The sequence below is a fragment of the Bos indicus x Bos taurus genome, chromosome 1 (genome assembly GCF_003369695.1).
Source record: "Bos indicus x Bos taurus breed Angus x Brahman F1 hybrid chromosome 1, Bos_hybrid_MaternalHap_v2.0, whole genome shotgun sequence".
In the NCBI taxonomy this organism is placed as follows: domain Eukaryota; kingdom Metazoa; phylum Chordata; class Mammalia; order Artiodactyla; family Bovidae; genus Bos; species Bos indicus x Bos taurus.
The window spans coordinates 140882885-140906234 of record NC_040076.1 but is presented as its reverse complement, the minus strand read 5'-3'; the positions used below and the strand labels follow the sequence as shown (position 1 = coordinate 140906234).

General features: G+C 44.4%; 1 long non-coding RNA gene across 1 annotated transcript; it reads left to right on the top strand.

Moving 5' to 3' along the window:
• Window positions 1-1952: 1952 nt before the first annotated feature.
• On the top strand, window positions 1953-7666 carry LOC113895480. Its single transcript, XR_003511847.1, has 2 exons — window positions 1953-2294; window positions 7509-7666. It is a non-coding gene; the product is annotated as an uncharacterized LOC113895480 (long non-coding RNA).
• Window positions 7667-23350: the final 15684 nt, after the last annotated feature.

Sequence of the window (23350 nt, the reverse complement as noted above, 5' to 3'; positions counted from 1 at the left end):
ATTGATGCTTTTGAACTGTGGTGTTGAAAAAGACTCTTGAGAGTCCCTTGGACTGCAAGGAGATCCAACCAGTCCATCCTAAAGGAGATCAGTCCTGGGTGTTCATTGGAAGGACTGATGCTGAAGCTGAAACTCCAATACTTTGGCCACCTCATGTGAAGAGTTGACTCATTTGAAAAGACCCTGATGCTGGGAAGGATTGAGGGTGGGAGGAGAAGGGGACAACAGAGGATGAAATGGCTGGATGGCATCACTGACTCGATGGGCATGAGTTTGGGTAAACTCCAGGAGTTGGTGATGGACAGGGAGGCCTGGAGTGCTGTGATTCATGGGGTCGCAAAGAGTCAGACATGACTGAGTGAGTGAACTGAACTGAGGTCATCAATGATTTCTTTCATGGAAGGTGCCTTGGCATTGCATCAAAAAAGGCATCACCATACCCACGGCCATTAGGGCTTCTGCTATGTTATCTTCTATGAGTTTTATAATTTTGAATTAATTTTTGTAAAGGGTGTAAGGTCTGTTTTAATGTGTATGTCCAGTTGTTCCAGCACTATTTGTTGAAGAGACCATCTTTGTCCCATTGTATTACCTTTGCTCCTTTGTCAAAGATCAGCTAACTATACTTCAGTTCAGTTCAGTTCAGTTGCTCAGTCGTGTCCGACTCTTTGCGACCCCATGAATCACAGCACTCCAGGCCTCCCTGTCCATCACCAACTCCCGGAGTTCACTCAAACTCAAGTCCATCGAGTCGGTGATGCCATCCAGCCATCTCATCCTCTGTCGTCCCCTTGTTCTCCTGCCCCCAATCCCTCCCAGCATCAGGGTCTTTTCCAATGAGTCAACTCTTCACATGAGGTGGCCAAAGTATTGGAGTTTCAGCTTCAGCATCAGTCCTTCCAATGAACACCCAGGACTGATCTCCTTTAGGATGGACTGGTTGGATCTCCTTGCAGTCCAAGGGACTCTCAAGAGTCTTTTTCAACACCACAGTTCAAAAGCATAACTATACTTGAAAAGTGAAAGTGAAGTCGCATCAGGCTCTTTGCGACCCCATGGACTGTAGCCTACCAGGCTCCTCCCTCAATGGGATTCTCCAGGCAAGAGTACTGGAGTGGGTTGCCATTTCCTTCACCAGGGGATCTTCCCAACCCAGAGATCGAACCCGGGTCTCCCGTATTGCAGGCAGACGCTTTAACCTCTGAGCCACCAGGGAAGCCCTAACTATACTTAGGTAGGTCTATATCTGAGCTGTGTATTCTGTTCCATTGATGTATTTGCTTTTTCTTTCACCAATATCACACTGCTGTGGTTGCTGTAGCTTTACAGTAAGTACTGAAGTTGGGTAGTGACAGTCTTCTGAATTTGTTCTTCTCCTTCAAAGTTGTGTTGGCTATCTTAGGTCTTTTGCCCCTATGAATAAACTTTAGAATCAGTTTGCCAAAGTCCATAACATAAGAGTTTTGACTGAGATGGCATAGAATCTACAGATCAAGTTGGGAAGAACTGACATCTTGACAGTACTGAGTCTGTCTATAAGCACAGAATATCTCTCCATTTATTTCATTTTTCTTTGATTTCATTATCAAAGTTCTGTACTTTCCTCATATAGATTTTGCAGACATTTTGTTAGATCTATATGTATTTAATTTTGGAGGGTGTTAATTAAATGGTATTGTGTTCTTAATTTCAAATTCTATTTGTTCATTGCTGGTGTATAAAAAAAGTGATAGACTTTAATGTCAAGTTAATAAATTTTGTATCCTTCAACCTTGCTCTAATCACTTAGTTCCAGGATCCTGCAACCTTGTTCTAATCCCTTAATTCCAGGAGTTTTTTGTTGATTGTTTAGATTTTCCTGTACAGATGATCATGTCGTCTGTGAACAGTTTTATTCCTTCCTCCCCAATCTGTGTACCTGTTATTTCTTTTTCTTATTAGTCTTACTGAATAGATAGAATGCTCAGTACCAGAGTCACGAGAGAGGACATCCTTGATTGTACCTGACATCAGTGGGAAAGCCCTGAGATTCTCACCACTAAGTACGATGCTAGCTGTTGGTTTTTTGGTAGACATTCTTTATCAAGTTGATGCAGTTCCTCTCTATTTCTAGTTTCCTGAGAGTTTTAACCAAGAACTCTGTGCTGTGATTATATTGGGATTTTGTCAAATGCATCTATTAATATGATCATGTGATTTGTCTTTTTTAGCCTGTTCATGTGATGGATTGCATTAATGGATTTTTGAATATTGATTCAGTCCTGCATAGCTAAGATAAAGCCTGCTTGGCTGTGGTATGTAATTCATTTCATATGTTGTTGATTTGATTTGCTAATATTTTGTTGAAAAATTTTACACGTATATGAGAAGTATTGGTCTACAGTTTTCTTGTAATGTCTCTGTCTGGTTTTGGTAATAGGGTAATAACAGCCTCCCAGAATGAGTTAGGAAGTATTGCCTCTGTTTTTACCTTCTGAAAGAGATTATAGAGAATTGTTACAATTTCCTCCTTAAATGTCTGTCAGAATTTCATCTGGTGAATTGACTGGTGAATTCAGGCCTGGTGCTTTCTGTTTTAGAAGGTTATTAATTATCGATTCAATTTCTTTAATTAATGTAGGCCTATTCAAGTTGTCTATTTCTACTGGTGTGAGTTTTGGCAAATTGTGTCTGTTGCAGGGGAAAGGAAAAAGAGGAATGAGTTTTCCTGAGAACGAAGGAGATAAAAAGAACAGTGAGCAGGCCTGAACATTCCTAGTTTCTTTTACTTTAACTGCTCCTAACTCTGTATGTTTGTAACTAAGTTTGCTTTTCTGCCCCCTAACTCTGCAGGAGCTACATTTTGCACCTATTATCCTTTGCTTACCCTTACAACACTCTCTTAACCTTATGGTTCCTCTTTTTTATAAAACATATCAGAAAGAAGGCCACAGAGCCACTGAACTGCCAGACTCAATTACTGGGTTACTGATGCCCGCCTGTGACTGTCTTTGAACAAGTTTGTAACATTTTGTTCCTCATCTCTGACCCCTGACTTCGAATTCTCATCTTACACGAGCACTAGTGGTAAAGAACCCACCTGCTGATTCAGGAGACGTAAGGGACACGGATTTGATCCCTGGGTTGAGAAGATCCCCTGGTGAAGGAAAAGGCAACCCTCTCCAGTATTCTTGCCTGGACAATTCATGAAGAGAGGAGCCAATCCATGGGGTCAAAAAAAGTCAGACACAATTGAGTGACTGAACAACAACAATGGCTTGAATCTCTGTTGAGATACAATTTATTGGTGACCAAATGATGGGCCCTTTCAAAATTAGAGAAACTAACAAACAAGTTTCTAGAGCACAAACCAAAAAGCCACTGACAACTCCAGGGTCCCTAGGAATTGTGGGATTTTGTCACAAAAGGATACCAAATTTGGGGCTAACTGCAAAGCCATTAGACCATACTTTGAAAGGTGCAGATTCTGAACTTTTGGTTTGGATGGGATACTGCCAAAGGGCTACCCTGGTGGCTCAGATGGTAAAGAATCTGCCTGCAATGCAGGAGACCGGGGTTGGGAAGATCCCCTGGAGAAGGGAATGGCAATCCAATCCAGTATTCTTGCCTGGGGAATTCCATGGACAGAGGAGTTTGGCAGGCTACAGTCTAGGGGTTCCAAAGAATCGGACAAGACTGAGTGACTAACACATACACTGTCAAAAAGCTTACAAAACTCTGAAACTGAAACTCATGACTGCTCTGGTCCTAGGCCTGCCTGATCTCCAGAATGAATTCAAACTATGTGTGCATGAGAGGCAGGGGATGGCCCTGGGCATACTTATACAACTGGTGGGAGACATTCCCTGACCAGTAGCTTATCTTTCAAAACAGCTGGACACGACAGCTGCCAGCTGGCTCCCTTGCTTACAAGCAGTGGCCACCACCTGTGATCTACAGAAAGGTTCACTTTGCCCATACTGTTAGGGGGAGCACACTGATTGAAACCGCCCACCCTGGCCAGGCACCATAGTAACCATTTGCATGAGTTGTTTTATGACAGGTGGTCCTGGTAAGGAACAGGGAACTAATAAGCCTCCAACAACCAGAAGAGTTTGGGAAAGGTCAAAAGGAGGCACTACCTGTCTGACCACCTCCCAGAATCCGTCTCTCTGGCATCCATCTTGGCTGAACAAGGCGTGCACCACCAGGAAGGACTCTGGGTCAGAATGATTGGCTAAGGACAACCCGGAAACTAATCCCATCACCATAAAGCCCGAGACTGCAAGCCATGTGATAGAGCAGTTCTCCTGGGTTCTCTTATCCTACTGCTCTCCACCCGGGCGCCCTTTCCCAAAAAAATCTCTTGCTTTGTCAGCAGATGTGTCTCCTCGGACAATTCATTTCCGAGTGTTAGACAAGAGCCCAGTTTTGGGCCCTGGAAGGGGTCCCTTTCCTGCAACAATACAACGACATTGAACATCCCACATTAAGTCCTGGTCCTCTTGGAACAAAAGGGTGGATACTGGTTAACGTCAGAGAGGATGGGAAAACATAAGGCAATCCTCCTTGATGATCCCAATGTCACCATTGGAGTGACCAATGTTTTAAATTCTGCTACCCTGCTTCCCTCACTCTCTAAGAAGGAGATCCTCCAGAACTGCCTGGAGGTTTTGAAGACCACTTACCCCAGTCAACTGGATTTGACAGGTAAGCCTCTGAGTGAGGCTGACTGGCACTTCTTTACTGATGGCAGTAGTTTAGGGAAGGAGGGTCAGACGTATGCAGGATACGGAGCAGCTACAGAGTAGCTACGGAGCAGTAGGTAGTTGTCGCAGCAGCCCTGCCTGCACTCCCCGCCCCTCCACCTCTGCACAGAGAGCTGAGCTGATTGCTCTAACAGGAGCTCTAATCTTATCAAAAGGAGAAAGGACCTGCCTTCCTGGGCTCTACCCGACTCTGGGGATCCCAGAACCTTTTATAACAAGTAGATAAAGTAAGGAACAAAAAGAAAAAGCCTTCTAAACTCTCCCCCAAGATAAAAGCTTGATGATTGGATCCAAATGAAAACTAAAGTTATAAAAGTTGGTGGAATTTAGATAAAGGTATATAAAATTAATATATTTAAGCTTTATATCAGGTGGTTACAACTCTTATATTGTGGGATAGATAAGGCATATAGATTGCCACTAAGAAAATATTAACACACTGAATAAACCAGTAGAGTTACCTGCGCCATACAAAATAAGTAAAAACTGGAAACTAACATACAAGGGCTAATAAAAATAAAAACAGTAATTCTGCTTTGGTTTAATTTATAAATTCAGAAAGGCCTTTGCTGAATGCCTTATACAAACCGTTGAAGGCATAATCGTTTAAACTCTAAAGTTACAAAATATAGAACTTGTAAAATAAATTTCAGTTTGATTAAAAATTTTGTCACTGACTTTAGTAACTTAAGGTGACAAAACCGTTCGTTGAAAAACTAAACAACCGTCTTTGTCTTGCAAATGTCTCAACCAGAATATGAATACAGGTCATAAGTACCTGATAAACTATTAAACTTATCTTGTAATGCCTGATTCATTACTAAGCTTTTAAGTGAAGCCATCAGATCTCTTGTCTGCCTATTTATGTCTGTGTACCCATTCTACATGAGATTATCTCTATTTCTGAAAGGTAATATTGAAATTAAATTCATAAGGAGCTCTATATAATTGTTTAAGAAAAGATGCTACATTTAAATAAACTGACCAAAATGAATTTCAGGCTCACATAAACTGGGAAATACCCAATATTAAGTTGATACTGGTATTAATGTTTAAATTTATTGATCTAATTAATATAGGCATGTCATTAAGAGTCATCAGAATTCAATTACATGGGACTGAATGAACTGATACATATGATTTATTACTTTGTGACTTTAGAAAATATACTAGCTTGAATCTCTGTTTTTCAAAAATATCTTTTCTTTTATGCTGTGAGCTACAACAGGTTGATAAAAACAAAGATAAAACATTTTCTCTTCCACCCTATCTGATCCTGCTAGAGTTTAGCTTCTCCAACTGGCTCTCCTATGGACTTGATGGTTTACTGCAACTGAATTATAACTAGTTATATTAATCATATCAGGGCTTCCCTGGTGGCTCAGACGGTAAAGCGTCTGTCTGCAATGCAGAAGACCTGGGTTTGATCCCTGGGTTGGGAAGATCCCCTGGAGAAGGAAATGGCAGCCCACTTCAGTATTCTTGCCTGGAAAATCCCATGGACGGCGGAGCCTGGTAGGCTACTGTCCATGGGGCTGCAAAGAGTTGGACACGACTGAGCGACTTCACTTCAATGTATATATTAATCATTGTTTAATTTGTCCTTTGTTTCCAAATTGCTTATGCTTTTGTCTCCCTGTTACACTATGACTTTTTCAGTGTTATTAGCTGCACTACTTAGGTCCTATTTTATAAGATTATTGTTTCTTACTGTACCCAGTGTGTAACCAGTCCTCCAACAAAAATAATGATGACTAGATGACTTAGAGCAGTTGATCAGAAATGCAGTTCCATATAAGGTCAACGATTGTAACAGTATAAGTCTAGATATGGGAAGAAACAACAAAAGGGAATATTTTCCTGGACCACAAGGACTAGTAAGTACAGGTAGTCCAGAGAATCTTGAATACTGTTTTATGGCCTAGTCCAGTAATAGCACATTGAGTGACCTGTCAACGAAACCTTCACCAGATCTGGGAATGAGCATTCCTAGCACCATGGGACAAAATGGTCATGTAATATCCCCAAACTATGGTCAGATTCATGACCCTGAAGGGGCTCTGCCAACTGCAAGTTGGCAATTGCCATCTACCTCTACAAAGATTAAATCATGGCCACTGAAGCTGTTGACCTTCAATACCCCCTGAAAGGAGTTTAAGATTGAAATTAGGAATGAGGCACTCTGTGCTTTGGAAAAACTGGCAGAAGAGACCTTCAGATAGACACTTTCAGGAGAAGATTTTTATGAGCCCTGATTTTTACATCTTCTCATACCTAGAGAAACATTAACATCATTGATGGTTACAATCACTTTGGCTAACAAGGAAAAATTACAATTAAAGTCAAAATAGAGTAGTTATGGAAATAACTAGGTGACACAATGGTATTTCAGACAAGTCCTATATTGTTAAAAACTCGAGTCTCCTGAGCTGTGTCAGACTTAGGATGCCATCAGCCATTCTAAAAACAAAGTCTGCTAGCAGCTGCTGACTACAACCTTACTTTCTAAAGGTCTCTTTTTGTAACTATTATATGTTTAGACAATGAAATTGCTCTGGATCATGTGTTGACAAAAACAAAAAAACAAACACATGTGTAATGACCAACAGCCACATTAAAGGTTAAGACCTACTTAGATAAACCCAGACAACCGGCTACCTGGCTACAAGTCTCCTCAATGTTAAGTCTAATGTTAAGTCTACTGTTAAGTCTAAATTAGCATCCGGATAATTTTTTTCTATTTTGTCTATTATTGTGCAGGTTGTCATTCCTCCAACTATTTCCGAGTCCAAATTGCTCCATTCGTTTGGACAAGAAGACCCAAGCACTGAGCCTATCTGAATCACAGTCAAAATTGTCATCAAATGTATCTTGCTTCTTCTTCTTTGGCCTCTAGCTACAATAACTCTTTTACTCATCTATGGCCTCTGTTTTTTTTTTTTTAAACTGTCTGTTAAGTTTTGTCTCCTCCAGATAACAACAGTTTTACATCAAGATAATGATGATGTAGAGATTACAGTCACTCCCCTAAACAGATCCTGTGGGAATAACCACAAAACTCACCCAGGGGCCCCTTAATAAAACAGGATGAGTGCTCCGTGACCCCCACTAGGTAGGGTCTATGAGTCCCAGGCCAGCACTGAAGAAGTTATGGAAGACAGACAGTCTGTCCCTCATCACCCCACTAAAGATTTCTTAGGGTTCATGTCTCTCAAAGGAAATTTGAAGGAGATAGCTGGGCCCCTGCCCTGAACAGCTAGTGATTGTCAAATAGCAAAACTGAGGTTCTGTCCTCAGCCAGACAAGAGCAACACCTATTTCCCTTCCTCCCTTCTTTCTCTTTCCTGCAAACAAAGAAGATAAAGAAAACAGTGAGGAGGCCTGAACATTCTTAGCTTTTTTACTTTAACTGTTCCTTACTCTGCGTGTCTGTAACTAAGTTTGCTTTTCTGCTCCCTAAGTCTGCAAGAGCTACATTTCACGTGTATTAATTACCCTTTGCTTAGCCTTACAACACCCTCTTCCCTTTGTAGTTCCTCTTTTTTACACATCAGAAAGAAGGCTGCAGAACCACTGGACTGCCGGACTCAATTACTGGGTGACTGACGTGAGCCTATGAGTGTCTTTGAACAAAATCCTAACACCTTTGTTCCTCATCACTGACTCCTGACTGCTAGCACTCATCTTATATAAGCCTCTAGACTCCTCATGGAAGGAGGACAGTTCTTGAGGCATGAGCCTACTGTATTCCCCTCTCTGCTGGCTGAGAATCAAAGCGACCTTTCTATTGCCTACAAACTCTGTCTCTGTATTTTTTTATTTGTCTTTGGTGTGCAGAGAAAGCCAAGATTTTGGCCAGCAACATGTCTTTTAAGGAATTGGTCCAACTTATCTAAATTAAGAATTTGTAGGCATAAGTTGTTCACAGTATTCTTTTAATACTTTTTTAATGCCCATAGAGTCAGCAGTGATGATTTCAATTTAATTTCTGATATTGGTAATTTGTGTTCTCTTGTTTTTTCTTAGCCTGGCTAGAGGCTTATCAATTTTATTGATCTTTTCAAAGAACTAGTTTTTTGTTTTGTTGATTTCCTATTTTACTGATTTCTGCTCTCATTCTTATTATTTCTTTTTTTCTACTTGTTTTGGATTTGATTTGCTCTTCTTTCACTAATTTCCTAAGGTAGAAACTTTGGGTCTTTCTTCTTTTCTTATATATGCATTCACTGCTGTAAGTGTTCCCCAAGCAATGTTTGGCTGTATCCCACAAAGTTTGATAAGTTATGTTTTCATTTTCATTTGGTTCAAAATATTTTAAATTTTCTCATTGTGCTGGTGGTAAAGAATCTGCTTGCCAATGCAGGAGATGTAGGTTTGATCTCTGGGTTGGGAAGATCCCCTGGAGGAGGAAATGACAACCCACTCCAGTATTCTTGCCTGGAAAATCTCATGGACAGAGGAGCCTGGCGGGTTAGAGTCTATAGGGTCACAGACAGCCAGACATGACTGAAGCAACTTAGCATGCACGCATTCTTCTTTGCCCAGGTTTTATTTAGAAGCATGTTGTTTAATCTCCATGTATTTTTGTATTTTCCAGTTATCTGTTATTTATTTCCAGTTTAATGCCATTGTAAGTCTGACAACAGACATTATATAGCTTCTATTATTTTAAATTTGTTAAACTGTGTTTTATGGCCCAGAAAGCCGTATCTCTTGGCGAATGTTCATGCTAGCTTGAAAAGAATGTGTATTCTGCTGTGGTCTCCAATAAAGCCCAACACACTTAGTATACAATGCAGCAACTCCACCTCAGCACCATCCCCTAGAACATGAACTGCAGGCATTTATGTTGATAGCATCCACAGAAGATTATAGCCTGAACCCACACACAATCCAAAAGTCTATCAATAAGAAAAAAGATAAATGAACTGTGGTATACTCACAGGGTAAAATACTACTCATGGATTAAAAAAAAAAGAAAAAGAAAAAGAAAGCACTGTTGTTAAGTGCAACAACATGGATAACTCTCAAAACCAACATGAATATCAGGACTTCCTGGGCAGTCCAATGTCTAAGATGCAATGCAGGGGGCCTGGGTTCAATCCCCAGTCAGGGAACTAAGATCCCACATGCCGCAACTAAGACCCAGCACAGCCAAATCAATAAATGTTACAAAAACAACATGCATACCATACCGAATGAATGACTGATCACATTCAGACGACATTCAAGAGCAGATAATAGTCACCTGTGGTTCAGAAGACTGAACGGTGGTTTCCTCTGAGTGCAGGGGTGGAAAGATACTCAGTTGGAAAGGAATTGGGGAAAATGTGCGGGTGTGATGGAAAAGTTCTTTATCTTTATTTGGGTGGCGAGTACACAAGAATATTACATAAAAAGTTATAGGGCTATATGTGTACTTTACTGCATAAAATACACATATTGAAGTACGAAGAGTGCTTCAATCATGTACGTTATCAGGAAAAGAAAAAACAAGTGGGCAGAGATGACAGAGCTGGACAGTGCTGCGGAAGCACATTTACAGCTTAGTCCGGCCGATGCAGGGCACGCCAGCCACCTGGTCAAGAGCCAGTTCAGACCCGAGTGGCCCCTCTGAAGCCTGTCTTTGGCTCTGACTGGCTGCACACAGTGCAAGCTGCCTTCATCCTTCTTTGGGGGACTGGAGGGAATAATGGTGGTCCTTTCTCAGCTTGGACACCTCCCCCCTCCACTAAACTGTATCCTACTCTTCCTTCAGGGCCTCCCCCAAGCCTACCTTTCTTTCTGTCTCCCTCCCACATCGGCCCCCACATGCTTCTGGTCACCCCAGCTTCTCCAGTAGAAATCAGTTCACAGGAGGCTGGCCTAGGAGCCACGGCATGGATGTGACTGGGGGTCATGAATGGCTGCCCAGGTCAGTCATCACTCACACACAGAGAATGAGACCCAAAGTGCTTTTGCTTTTTCTTAATGCTTAGCAAACTTAAGTGATCTGTGTTTTCTCTTTTTTTTTGGCCTTTCCCTAATTTCACATACTGAATGAAACATACTTTTCAAGTGTTAAGATCATCGGATTTAATTTTTTATTTCTTTTGTGTCCTCTTACAGGGCTTTGTCGTCAGTGACCATTCAATTTATACTGCAGACCAGCAGTTCTCAAAGTGTGCTCAGGGGACCCCTGAAGGGTCCACATGACCCTTCAGGGATTTTCCAGGGTCCAAACTGATACACTGTAACATGAATTGCCTTTTCCACTCTCATTCTCCCAGGAGTATACAGTGGAGCTTTCCACTGTCTACTGAGAAGGTCTGCGTGACTCACTGAACCAGCATTTTCAAACGAGGGATAAGAAATGATACAAGATCATGCAAGGGCAAAAGACCCACTCCAAGTGCCAGACAGACCACTATATTTCACATAGCAGAGTAAGGAAAATTCATTTTCAGATTCTACATTGCAACTCATCTTTAAGAAAATACCATTTGTTGGGATTTCCCTGGCGGTTCAGTTAAGATTCCCCACGTCCACTGCACAGGGCATAGGTTTGATGCCTGGTCAGGGAACTAAGGGGGCTTCCTCAGGAGCACAGCAGTAAAGAATCTGCCTGCAATGTAGGAGATGCTGGTTTGATCCCTGGGTTGGCAAGATCCCCTTGAGGAGGGAATGGCAACCCCCTTCAGTATTCTTGCCTGGAAAATCCCAGGGACAGAGGAGCCTGGCAGGTTACAGTCCATGGAGTCCAATAGAGTCAGACATGACTGAAGCAACTTAGCGCACATGCACACACTGGGAACTAAAATCCCACATGCTGCACAGTGTGGTCAAAAAAAGAAAATGACAGGGAATGATTTAAAAAAAAGTATCATTTGTTGAATTTTGGCATAGGATCAAAGCAGGATAGCCACAGTTATGTAAGAAGGATCTAAGACACTCCACACTGGAACTTCCCTGGTGGTTCAGTGGTTAAAAAATCTGCCTCGCAAAGCAAGGGATATGAGTTCAATCCCTGCTTGGGGAACTAAGATCCCAGTGCTGAGGGGCAATGAAGCCCACATACTCCAACTACTGAGCCTCTGCACCACAACGAAGATCCCACATGAGGCAATGAAGATCCTGCATGCCACAGCTAAGATCCAACACAGCCAAATAAATAAATACAAATAAAGGTACTCCACACTGTTCTGACTACGTATTCATGTGGCCAGAGTTTTGCCAGTCCTTCCACCAAAACGACACCTTAAAACAGACTGAATACAAAAGGCGCCCTGAGGACCCAGCTGTCTTCTGCTGAGGACATTAAAGAGATGTGCAAAAGTTTAAAACAATGGCATTATTTTCACTATTTTGTTTTGGAGAGTAAAGTTATTTTTCACAAAAATATGTTGACATAAAATGACTATAGTGCTGTTATTCTAAAGTGAATTAACAAATATTTAAAAATTTTCTGTTTTAATTACAAATGCATAACCTACAGGCTTCCCTGGTGGCTCACACAGTAAAGAATCTGCCTGCAATGTGGGAGACTCAGGTTCCATCCCTGGGTCAGGAAGATCCCCTGGAGAAGGGAATGGCAACCCACTCCAGTATTCTTGCCTGGAGAATTCCATGCCCAGAGGAGCCTGATGGACTATGGTCCATGGGGTCACATAAAGTCGGACATGACTGAGCGACGGACACAGAGACACAACCTACAGAAACAAAAGCTTTTCTGGGTCCTTGGTCACTTTTAAGTTTACAGAGGGGTTCTGAGATGAAAAAGTTTGAGGACTGCTGTTTCTGGCTGCCTGACTAGAATACTGAGCAGACCCTTTAGAAATGGAAGGACCAGATACTGCAGTCAGACAGACCTGTGTTTCCATCAATGTTCCACACTGTGCTGATGGATGTAGAGTACCTAATTTAATATCCCTGACCCTTGAGGTTTATTTTTAATCTGTGCAATGGGAAGAGTAACATCATTTTCAGAGCTGCTGACATTAAATAAAGTAATGTACCAGCACAGACCATCTGCAGCTAGCAGGCATTTGGACATTTCGTTATTTTTGCATGTTGCGCTTGGTCCTCTAGGGCTTTGAGGCAGCCAAGGCCTCAGTTGAATTAGGATTGAAGTTCAGATTCCTGGCTGCCTGGTCAACTACATGGACAGAAAGGCTCTCCATGTCATGTGACACAGCCCAGGATGGTCATAGGAGGGTAGAAGGGCTGACACTTCAGAGCTCTTCCAACGTTGGAGAGGAAGTGTTCACCTTTCGATTCATCTAAACTGAGGTCACCAGGTCCTGGAATGGCGAGCAGAAGTGCACAGGCCCTCACTGACCACACACAGACCGGGAGACCCTCACGCCATGTCTCTCCCTCTTCGCCCGTCTGCCAGCTGATGGTCCACTATTCTATGCATTCTTCCTGGAATGCAAGATGTGTGAGAAACAAAAGCAAAAACCCAACACCCAAATGCCTTTCCTTGTCGCTAGTTTTCACTCTTCATGAAACTAGTTTTGTTGGCTTTAGTGGCTCAGATTTTAGGAGGAAGAGCATGGAAACTGGATCAGACTGACCCGTATCTCCTGGTGCCGTCCCTCAGTGTGAGCCAGTGTGTGTGGTGGGGGTAATCACAATGCCACCTCAGAGACAGGATGAGAAGATACCTAGGAGGAGGCTGGATGCACAAGAGTTAGTGTCAGTTGCTCACTGGTGTCCAACTCTTTGCAACCCCATAGATTAGCCTGCCAGGCTCCTCTGTCCATGGAATTCTCCAGGCAAGAATACTGGAGTGGGTGGCCATGCCCTCTTCCTGGGGAATCTTTGAACCCAGGGATCAAACCCGGGTGTCCTACATTGCAGGAAAGGCTCCCCATGAAAGGTCGATATTCTCATGGTAATGGGTCATTTTGCCTCTCACTATCATAAGCTATCAAGAGAAAAACCAGCTGAATTTCAGTTTTGATTAAGAAAAATATAAGGGACAACCAAAGAAACACTGTATGACATCTGTCCTAGGATATTCTAAAGAGAAAAAAATGTTTCTTAAAGGTAATCCCTTCAGGAAAGAAAACCAAGAAAACTCAACAGCACATGTATATAATAGTCCAAAAAAATGTAAAGGAAGAAAACGAAAATATTTCTGAAACTCAGTTTGGTGAGTTGGACTGAGCTGCAGCGTGTTGACAGTTCTCGCGCGTGTAGAACCCCCTTCCCTGTACCCAAACTATCCCCCATCAACCCAAGAGCATGCTGCCGGGACCCCACGTGAACCCCACCCCGCCCCTTTTCTTTCCCATCTTCTGGTAAAGATCGCGGCCCTCCGGACCTCCATCCGGCCTGGGGTGCTTCCAGCTCGGAAGCACATGATTATGAACGCTTTTCCTCGGGGAGTGGTTGGAGAACTGAAGATACAGGGGCTCTACAGAAGTCACCCGCGCACAACCCCCTGGCGTCCTGCCCACCCTCCCTGACTCCTGCGGGTCCCCGTGCCACGCGGTGCTCATGACGTCTCTCCGACAGCCCCCACTGGTCCCCCTACTTCCTGCCACCTTTCCTTTCCAGACATCGTCCACTTTTCCACAACCCGGCACGTGCCGAAACCCCAAAGCCACTGATTTGGGGAACAGCTGGGGTTCGAGGGGGCTCTGATCCCCTGGAGCTCGCCCTCCCGCGCCGCAGCTTCTGGAACCTTCTGCTGGGGGCGCTCGGGTGGGGTCTGGGGGGCGGCCATCCCGGAGGTCCTAGGCCACGTGGTGTTCTCGCTCAAGGCCCCCTCGGAGGACAAGCACGGAGTCGGGGGTGCAGTCTCTCACGTGCTGAGAAGAGCCAGGGAGTTGGACCAGCGAAGCGCAGCCCGGATGTGGGGTATCCGTCCCCGGAAACCAGAGGTGCTGGACACCTGAGGGCTTATTCCTGAGACGCCCAGGCAGGCCCCTCCGACCTCTGTTGGCCTGCATGGCGGCCCGCGGTCTCCATAAACCGCGAACCGGCCCTGCGGTCCCGTCCGGTATCCAGCCCCAAGCCGGTCTCCTCTAGGCCAGAACCGGGATCAGACCCCACCCAGATTCCCATCTCCGTTCCGCCCCCATCGCGCCCGGCCCCTGGCCCTTCCTGACCCTGGTTCCCGCCCCTTGTCTTACCACATGGCCGCCTCCGGCCTCTGCGTGTTCTGGACAGTAGGCGCCGCACCCACGCCATCCCCATTCCCGCCAGTCCGCGGACACGTGGCGGAGTCTATGCAGCCTCTCCCGCCGCCGCTGGGGGGCCGCACTCCAATCTGCGCGGGATTTCCCTCCCGGTGAACTCCAGGGGAAGAAAGGTGGTTCTCCACACGACCTGTCCCGCGTCTGTCCCGCAGATGCTGGCGTGGGTGTGGTATTTGGGTCCCTCACCGCCTTTCCTAAGCGCCCCCAACATCTCCCCACGTGTTCCCTGGGCCCGCCGCCGCCTCTCCTGCCTCCTCCCTTTGGGCCCACATCATTCTCCCTACCAGGGAGAGCCCCCGGGGAGGCTCCTAAGGGGGCACCGCTGGTGGCCCAGCCACTACCCTGGGCTTTCCTGGGGTTGTGTTTGCTTAAATTGCCCAAGGAAATGACCCCACTCCAGGCCATGGCCACAGCCAAGTTCTCAAGGCAGAGGAGACTGCATTCAAAAAGGGTAGGCTGTATGTTTCTAGAAAGTTGTCCATTTCTTCTAGGTTGTCAAATTTGTTGGCATACAATTGTTCATAGTATTTTCTTCTAGTTTTTGTATTTCCGTGGTATCAGGTGAGATTATTGTCTCTTCATTTTTTCTTCTGTGTACTTGGTTCACGTTTCTTCTTGGTGAGCCTGGCCGGAGATTTGTCACTTCTGTTTACCTTTTCGAAGAACCAGCCCTTGGTTTTGTTGATTTTTTTCCATTGTTCTTTAATCTCTATTTTATTTATTTACTCACTGATTTTTATTATTTCCTTCCTTCTTCTGACTTTAGGCTTTGTTCTTCTTTTTGGAATTCTTTTAGGTGATAGGTTAGGTCGTTTACTTGAGATTTTTCTTGTTTTTTGATGAAGGCCTGTATCACTGTGAAATTGTGGTTGGTAAGGGATGGACTGGGAGCTTGGGATTAGAATATAGGATGATAACAAATTCCTACTGTACAGCACAGGGAACTATGTTCAATATCCTGATAAACCCAATGGAAAATAATATTTGTTAAAAAAAGTATATATGTGTATAACTGAGTCACTTTGCTATATAGCAGAGGTTAGCAGAACATTGTAAATACTGCAATTTAAAAAAATATCCTGTAATAAATCATAATGGAGAAGTAGGTTTTGAAAGATTATATATGTTTATATCATATACATATATATGTATATATACACACATATATATACATATACATACTAAGTTGCTTCAGTTGTGTCCGACTCTATGTGACCCTTTGGACTGTAGTCCACCAGGCTCCTCTGTCCAGGGGGGTTTCCAGGCAAGAATACTAGAGTGGGCTGCCATTCCTTCCTCCAGGGGATCTTACTGAACCAGGGATTGAACCTATGTCTCTTTACGTGTCCTGTGTTGGCAGGCAGGTTCTCTACCATATGTGCCACCTGAGAAGTCCATAAAAATATGTATATATATATATATATAATTGAATCACTTTGCTGTACAGCAGAAATGAACACAACATTGTAAATCAACTAGACGTGAATAAAAAGTAAATTCAAAAAAAGGGCTGGATGTTGGAAATGTGGAAATGGCCCTGTTCAGGCTTGGTATGCGAGCTCCCTTGGCCAGGCAGCCCCCATTTCATGCTCTGTCCATCAGCATGGCCCTGCCCACTTCCTCAAGTCAAGGTTCAGCTTTCCCACTGAGGCTTTCTGTCCCTTTATAATCATGTATCCTTGGGGGGGGGTGGGGGGGCGGTGGGGGAAGAAGTATGAGGAGCCCTGGTTGAAGTACTTTAGAATTAATCTCCATATCAAAATGTTTCTGTGAAAATGCTCCCCACCTCCCCTTCATTCTCCTGATGCCCCATGCAGGTCTTTTGAGTATTTGCTACAAAGCCAGATGGCTGATGCACCTGCTGGCCTATAGGTTCCTGGTGGGTGAGGACTATGTTTATTCTTTATGTCCCCAGCATCCAGCACCGCTGAGGCACTGAGGAAGCACTCAGAAATAAACTATGTGCTGCATGGATGCCTACGAAAATGCAAAGCGGGTGACAAGTCCAGGTTTCGCTTAGTTCAGCTCCCTATTAGTCAGCTGGGGCATGCAAGCTTTAGTAATTGTGGTGCACAGGTTCAGTAGTTGCAGATTCCAAACTCTAGAGCACAGGCTCAGTAGTTGTGGCACATGGGCTTGGTTGCTGCATGGCATGTGGAGTCTTCCTACACCAGAAATCAAATCCATGTCCCCTACATTGGCAGGCAAATTCTTACTCACTATGCCTCCAGCTGCTGCTGCTGCTAAGTCACTTCAGTCGTGTCCAACTCCAGGGACATCCCTAAATCTTACCTCTTTGAAAGCCTGATCTTCAAGGGCCTCAAACTGGATTCAACCTGGAGTAATAATAAGCTTGTACTTTTGTATTTTCATAAAACAGTGCTTTGGCTACTACCTGTAACTGTAGCTGGAATTCAGGCCACAAGATCAGGAAAAAGAGTCATACCTCCAATTAGCTCAGTCATTGGTGTTGACAGCTAAGGTATTTGAACAACACAGGATTTGGCTGGAGGAGAGGTTTCTTGAGAGAGAAAAAAAACACTAAAATCACTGTTGTAGATTGTTCTTGACGTTATGATGTGGAAAGAAATCAGAATATCTGGTGAAGAATGCAAAGCAAAAACTCCTTGGTCGCATTGCCTAACAACCATCGTGCCAAGGAACCTGGCTCATTCTTTTCTCATAATGGAAACTTTCCTTTTAAAAACCATGATCTAAAGCTGCTTTTCTCTCACAAAGTCTAATAGTGATCAGCAAGTTGCAAGAATAACCAGTAGTTACACGTACACACATACTCCCACGCACACACGTTTTCAAGAGGTGACAAGAAAAAATTTTAAAGCCCGTTTAATAAAAGTGTCTGCCTTCTTTCTAAGGAGAGAAACAAAAGCAGCTTTCACTTTTTCATAGGCTCATTTTCACCTGGTCTTCACCTTCCTCCATTCCCTTCTCCATCTCTTAACAGAGCAGTGAATGAATGAACAGAGGCTCATTTGGACCTGTGACTTCCATGATGTCATTTCACAGCCACAATAATCCTGGGAGGGCAGAATCGTAGGACCCACTTTACAGATGTGACAGTTGAGGATCAGTTGCGGACCCGTGAGTTCTGGTGACTTGTTCATTGTCACCTGGCTGGTGGGACTGGGGCTGCTGGTCATCTATCATGCTGTATTCCAATGCCTATTCACCTTACATGTCTGACTCTTGTGACTCCATACAGTCTATGGAATTCTCCAGGCCAGAATACTGGAGTGGGTAGCCTTTCCCTTCTCCAGGGGATCTTCCCAACCCAGGGATCGAACCCAGGTCTCCCGCATTGCAGGCGGATTCTTTACCAGCTGAGCCACCAGGGAAGCCCTACTTATGGATAGGACTTGTTTATTGTTTTTTAGTTCCAGAGTCATGTCCAATTCTTTTGCAACCCCATGGACTATATCCCGCCAGGCTCCTCTGTCCCTAGGATTCTAAAGGCGAGAATATAGGAGTGGGTTGCTGTTTCTTCTCCAGGTAATCTTCCTGACCCAGGGATCGAACCTGCATCTTCTATATGGGCAGGTTGGTGCTTTTTTGTTGTTGTTTTTACCACTGAGCCACCAGGGAAGCCCAAGACTTATTTATCCAGTTACTAAAACCATACTTGGCACATAGCAAATTTTCAGTACCTTTTGAATAAATGAATGAACAAATGAACTCTGGAAAGCAATGGAATAAAGTAAAGACTATGTTTAATTTGACTTTAAAAATTCTAGGTTCCAGTCTCAGCTCTGCCACATTTCTAATCAGTTCACCTAATTCTTCCAGCCCTTAGTTCCTTCACCTTTAAGATGGCATGGTGATGATGATGATTGTTAACTACCTGCCTCTACAGTTTTCATAAAGATGAGATGGAAACTCCCCTGTAGGGTTCCTGGAGGAGTTTGAAGCCAGCAGTGACAAACACAAATGCTGAATGGGGCTTCTGGGCTGGAGTGGGAAACCACCTGGCTCCCCGCCCCTGCCATGTGCAAAGGGAGGACATTACACTGAACAGACCACAAAAAGCACTTTGTCTTCGGGCTCCCTACCCCCGCAAATCCCCTCCCCACACACTGGCAGCCAGAGTTAGAAAAAAATGTCTGCTGGGAGTTAGGAATCTAAATTAAGTCCCCATGTCCCAGCTCTCTTCCCCAGCCCACTACTTCCACCATTCCGGTCAGCGCTGGTGAGGCTGCTGGCTCTCAGCTGAGGACCCACTTTGGAATCACGAGGCACATCCAAGTGCAGAACCAAGGCCTCACCCCTGAGATGCTGACATCGTCCAGAAGGGAGCCCAGGAGCTGACATTTGTAAAAGAAATCCAGATAGCTTCCATATGTAGACAGAATTAGGTACTACTGAGTTAGTACATAAGGTTTTGGGGGCGTTCTTGTTATTTGGGACCAGATAATCCTTCACTCTGGGGGCTGTCCTGTCCCCAGAAGGATGGTTGGTGGCAGCTCTATTCTCTGTCTACTGTGGCCAGTGGCATCACCCCAGTTGTGAGCACCATAGAACTCTCCCTGGGAGGCAGAACTGTCCCAGGTGAGAAGCACTGGATTTGAGAAGAAAGGATGGCAGGAGAGAGGCTGTCGTGGCGTCGGACCCTCAGTGGGCAACCTAGGACCTGCACCACCAGGGAAGGAGTTTGTTGGAATTGCAGACCCCTGCCAGACCCCGGAGATGCTCTGCAGGGGATGCTTTGAGAGCACCACCAGGCCACCCGTGCTTCTTTCCTCTGGAAGCACTTATTAACAGAGTTAACTCATTTTTTTTTAATTGGAGGATAACTGCTTACAGTGTTGTGTTGGTTCTTGCCGTACAACAACGTGAATCAGATGTATGTATCCATATATCCCCTCCCTCGTGAGCTCCCTCCCCTCCTCATCCCACCCGTCTCGGTCATCACAGAGCACTGAGCTGAGCTCCCTGTGCTCTACAGCAGCTTCCCATTGGCTGCTTTACACACGGTGGTGTGTATATGTCAATGCTACGCACCCAGTTCACCCCCCACCTTCCCCTGCTGTGACCACAGTCCATTCTCTACATCTGCATCTCTGTTTCTGCCCTACAATAGGTTCATCCATGCCATTTTTCTAGATTCCATGTACACATGTGAATATACGATATTTGTTTTTCTGTTTCTGACTTACTTCACTCTAACAGAATTAGTTTATTAAAATAGCAGTTCACTGGGAGTTCCCTAGTGGTCCAGTGATTAGAACTTTGTGCTTTCACTGCCCTAGGCCCAGGTTGAATCCCTGGTTGGGGAACTAAGATCCCACAAGCTGTGTAACTCTGCCAAAAAATACAAACAAAAGAATAAAATAGCAATTCACCATCCGCATCTAGGTGACATTCAATCAGAGCATCAGCGTGGATGGACTTTAAGAATTCACTCCAAGCACCCAGATGAAGCCTCTGGGGGGAGGGGGGCGTGGCCCCTTGTAACATAGCTAGTCAAAGCGTGGCAGGGAGGGGAGGAAAGAGGGTCTACCTGGGGTGTGTCTTGATGGATGGGAGGGGCGGGGTGGGGACAGCTTATGAGAGAAGGAATGCTCATAATCAGGGAGCTGGGTCATAGAGACAGCCTGTTCCTCCCACCCCTTCCTTCTAGACACCTTGCAAATGACAGTCATGCCCAGCTAATGCTTCCTGGTGTGTGAACTAGAGGCTGCCTCCAGTGGGGTAATGGTGAGCAGGGGGATATGAGAGGGACTGAACTGGCTGGGCCAGTGCCACCAGGGCACAGTGTGGCAGGCACTCCCACTTGGTGCTGGTGGGGCACAGCTGTGCCTGCTGAACCTCCGTTCTGCCTCCTAGAAGGACCAGCCTTGGGGCTCTCTCTGGCCTCTCCCATAGTTTGTGCAGGTGAGAGCTGGATGGATGGAGCATGGATCTCTAGGGTAGCCTTGAAGGTGGGGGAGCCACAAAAGGGCAGCCCATGGGGTTTTGTGGAAATGGGCCATGGTGATGGGATGGGAGCCATGATATTTATCTAAACCAGCCCTTCCCCTCCCTGTTGCTCTCCCTTCCCCTACTTTTCCTCTCCTCTGCAGCACTGAGTACTGCCCAGCAGTGTTTTAGACATTTTCGGCAGTATTTTCAGCATTTTTGTGTTAACTGGCTTATCATCTGGAGTGTAAACCTCTCACCACCAGACAACAAGTTCCATGAGGATAGATAGGGTCCCTGACTTGTTCACAGTGGAATCCAAGAGGCCTCGAATAGGGCTAGTCTCAGCTGGCACTCCTTCAATATTTGTTCAATGACTGGACACAACGAATGAGCAAATAGATTGATAAGCCTTGGATTTGTTTTAACGGTAACTGAAGGAAACACCTCTTCCTTCTTCCCCTCCCTGTGATGACTTAATTGACAGTGTATTTACCAGCTTTTAAAAAAGTCTCTTGGGGTTTCCCCAATAAAGCACCAAGAGGAAAACCTCAATGTTGCTGTTCCTGGGTGGAGGGCGAGTTCTGTTGCTTGGGTTCACTTTCTTCTCTTTTAAAGACGTTATTGTTGTTGTTCAGTCACTAAGTCGTGTCCAGCCCTTTTCGACTCCATGGACTGCAGCACACCAGGCTCCCCTGTCCTTCACTATCTCCCAAAATTCACTCAAATTCTTTTCCATTGAGTTGATGATGCCATCCAACCATCTCATCCTCTGTCGTCCTCTTCTCCTGCCTTCAATCTTTCCCAGCATCAGGGTCTTTTCCAATGAGTAGGCTCTTCACATCAGGTGGCCAAAGTATTGGAGCTTCAGCAGCAGTCCTTCCAATGACTATCCAGGGTTGATTTCCTTTAGGATTTACTGGTTTGATCTCTTTAAAATTAGCAAATTCTTAAAATAATAATAATAACGATAATAACATCAGCCAGACAACTGATTTCATCCTCTGCTGAATGGAATGTGAATTTGAATAGCTTCACTGGAAAAGTATTTAAATCCCTGACTCAACAGACCTTCCACTTCATATAACACGGGGATGCTGTCTGCTCCAGCTATCTAATGAGGTGACCAGAAGGAACCAAGGAGATAGTGAAATTGCAGAGAAAAGCATAGAGGTAACAGAATATGTTATTCAAACAATCAAAACATGGACTGGGTACTGTCATGGTTGCCGGGCAGGAATCTGAGATCCTATCCTTACACATTCCTAAGCCGGGACAAATTATTATTCTAGCATGGATTAGAACTGGTTCTTTCTGAAACTGGGAGCCAGGTTGAATCCCTTCCTCCACTATTCATGCATTCCACTCTCAAGGGGGCAGATCTAGCCAGCCCGCAGCAGCTGGCATGGGCCGGTGTGCATTCTGGTTGTTTGAAGTTTGATGTGTGCCAGCTATTACTACACAGCTTGATGATTGTTCCAGGCATGGGAGTGTGACAGGTGTGCCCTGGAAGAGGTAAAGTTAGGTGAAACTGGGGCTGGTCTTGAGTGCTTGCATATGGATTTTTCTCCTGTGGCTGCTGCAAGCCATGGAAGTGTTTAGGTTGGGAGTGGTCCAGCTCATAGGGAAGGTGGGTTCAGGATGGGAGAGGCTGAAGACTAGGAGACGAATAAGGAAACCAGCTCAAGAGCCCAGGTGGCTGGAACCATCCAGGTGAGTGCAGAGGGGTTTGGGCTCTTTAGGAGGTAGGAACAAAAGCAATTTGAATAGGGAATAAGGAAAGGGAGGGCATGGAATGACTTAGGTTTCCTGCCCAGGCTTCTGGTGGTGGGGAGGGGGAAGGGAAGGGTTGGCCTCCACTAAGAGAATAAAATAAGAACAGAGTCAAGTGTGGAACAGGAAGAAAACAATGCACAAGGTTGCTTTTTCAATAGTTGTTCCTCATTATTAAAAGCAACATATGTTTTGAAAACAGAATTTTCAAAAGAATATTGTAATTAACTGTAGTTCTTTCAGAGATAACCTCTCTGACTTTTTGCTCCATTTTTTTCAGTCTTTGGTCTCTCTTTTTTAAATCCTTCTTTAAAAAAATGTCTTTTATTGAAGTATAGTTGATTTAGAATGTGTTAGTTTCTGGTGTACAGAATAGTGATGCAGTCCTACCTATTGGGTTGGTCAAAAAGTTCATTCTGGTTTACCATAAGATGTTTCAGATTCTTTTCCATTATAGGTTAATACAAGATATTGAGTATATCTGTAGGCCCTATACAGATACAGTAGGTCCTATATAGTAGGTCTGGTACACTAGGTCTTTGTTGTTTGTTTATTTTATATGTAGTAGTATGTATCTGTTAATCCCAAACTCCTAACTTACCCCTGCCCCACTTTCCCTTTGGTAACTATCAATTTGTTTTCTATGTCTGTGTGTCTATTTATGTTTTATTTATAAATTCATTTGTATCTTTTTTTAGATTCCACAAACAAGTTGATGTTATATATTTT